The 2519-nt window shown below is 36.6% G+C and overlaps 1 pseudogene; it reads left to right on the forward strand.

Annotated features, from left to right (window-relative positions):
- The first annotated feature begins 244 nt into the window (after positions 1 to 244).
- Positions 245 to 727, forward strand: LOC121033865 (39S ribosomal protein L42, mitochondrial-like; annotated as a pseudogene).
- The last annotated feature ends 1792 nt before the right edge of the window (positions 728 to 2519 follow it).

Consider the following 2519-nt stretch of genomic DNA (forward strand, 5'->3'; position numbering starts at 1 on the left):
TCAAGAAGAACTAAAAAATATTAATAGATTGATAACCAAGTGAGAGATTAAATTACTTGTTTAAAAACTTATTAAAAAAAATCAAAAAACAAAAACCAAAACACAAAAATCAAGGAGGTAAGATGGCGGGCTCGAAGTGAGAGGCTGTCAAGGATGAACATAAGTATGCCTGGAAGCAGATTTTAAACTCAGTTTCTATTCAGATCATCTTCTTTCACACCCCTGATAAACATCTTGATTTACCATGGCATTAACAGCAGTAAAGTGGCCATATCAAACAGAACTATCTGAAAACATTCATTTCCAATTCAAAATGGAGCTTTATATTGTGTTTGTCATAAATTTATGTACTTTCTCTTCCAGATGACTATCATTGCAAAGTAGAGCTTGCTATGACATCTGATGGCAGGATGAAAGTGTGCCACCACCCTCTGTGGACATTCTGTATAAACATACAAAACCTATCCCTCAGCCAGATCTTGTGCGTAATAATGAAGAAAACATGATCGAGTGCTGAACACCAGATGAGAAGAAAAAAAATGAACATTTTGAGTAAGGACCTATGACAGAACTACTTAGCAAAATGTTCTTTACTACTAAGCACTGTTGGTATCCTCGTGGACAGTATCATAGATGTCGTAGGAACCTGGATCCTCCAAAAGACAGATGATACTGAGGTTTTCAGGAATCAAAAAGATGTTATCTTTTGTCTCATTTGCCATTTGAGAAAAGGCAATTGAGTATATTCACTACTATGTTATGTAGCAAAATGATAACAAAATGTCTTTTCATATAAAAACAACCCATGGCCCAGCTGACTTTATTAATGAATTTTACAAATGTTTAAAGATGAGTTAACATCAATCCTTAATCTTTCAGAAACCTTCCAAAAAGTAGAAGGAAAAAAACATTTCCCAGCTTATTCTATGAGGCCATTTTTATCTTACTACCAAAACTAGACAACAATATCACAAGAATATAAAACAATGGACCAATGTTCCTCATGAATATGGATGAAAAATACTAAAAAAAAAAAAAATACTAGCAAACTGAATCTGGCAACCTATAAAAATGATTATACATCATGAATTATCCTAGAAATACAAAGCTGGTTCAGTATATGAAAATAAGTCAACGTAACCCACTATATTAATCAAACAAAGACATAAGCCACATGACCATCTCAACAGATAGAGGGGAAAAAAAACATTTGACAGAATCCAAAATTCTTTCCTGATTTAAAAAATAAATAAATAAAAATCTCAACAAAGTAGAAATTGAAGGAAAGGTCCTCAACCTGATAAGGGTGTATTTCAAAATCCTGCAATGAACATGATACTTATTGGTGAAAGACAAAGCTTTTCTCCTAAAAGTAAGAACCACACAAAGATGTCCACCCCTGCCACTTCCATTTCAGTATTGTACTTGAGGTTGTAGGCAGAGCAGTTAGATACAAAGAAAAAAATAAAGGCATCCAGATTAGAAAAGGAGAAGTAAAATTATGTTAATTCACAGACGATTTGATTGTATATACATAAAATCCTAAGGAATCACCTAAAAAACTATGTGAACTAACAAGTGGGTTCAGCAAGTTTGCCTGACACAAAGGGCATGGTGTCTTATGGTGCCTTTTCATCCTTCATCAGTAAAATGAAAATAATCTTACCTGCTTCCCTAGCTTAGTTGGGTTCAACAAGACTATATAGGGAGGAGTCCAAATTCAGTGCCGGACACAAAATACGTGCTCAATAATGTGAGTTCCTTCTTTTCTTCATCATTCTTCTCACTAATTTGCTATTTAAAGATGGTGGTTAGTAACAATAATTTGATGAAATACAAACATCCTAGCACAGCTGGATCACCTGACATTCATACATCAGCATAAAATAAGTGAATCTAAAACAGTTTGTCTCCTACTATCTGAGCAAAGCTCAGTCAGAATGGGAGTGGATATTTGATTAGCAGTCCTGGCTTCTTTCCCCTGCTCCTTCTTCCATGTTCCTGTTCCATTTCTAGAATCAATCCTACCTAAGGATTAAATACCCTCAGTCCCTCTGGTTGAGGAAAATGGGGTCAAGGCAAAGGGATAAACATTAAACTATGGAGAAAGATTTAGACTTCTTGCCCACTCCTCATCAAATTACTCGCTACACTCGATTCCCCAAGACAGGAATATGGCTTCTTCCTTCTACTCTACCTTCTCTTCCCCCATCAAAGGAGGAGGGGGAGGAAGTGATGGGGGGGAGGAGGAGGAGAAGCAGGAGGAGAAGGAAAAGGAGAAAGAGAGAAAACCTAACTTTTGAAGACGAAGTTCTAGGGCATGGATGAAAAAGAATATGGAGTTTCAAGCTCACAAAAAAGGGGTCAGGAAACTGGAAGATGGCATTGATGAGGAAAGACAGAATTACGCATAAAACTATCACTGACCTCTTTCCTCTGTTTCCTCCCAGTACTGCCAGACCCTAGGTGCTCTCATGCTTTCTTCACTCATTAATGCCCAAAGCGTCATGCAGGACAGG

The sequence above is a fragment of the Herpailurus yagouaroundi genome, unplaced genomic scaffold, assembly GCF_014898765.1.
Source record: "Herpailurus yagouaroundi ecotype Mexico unplaced genomic scaffold, PumYag 28, whole genome shotgun sequence".
Lineage (NCBI taxonomy): Eukaryota > Metazoa > Chordata > Mammalia > Carnivora > Felidae > Herpailurus > Herpailurus yagouaroundi.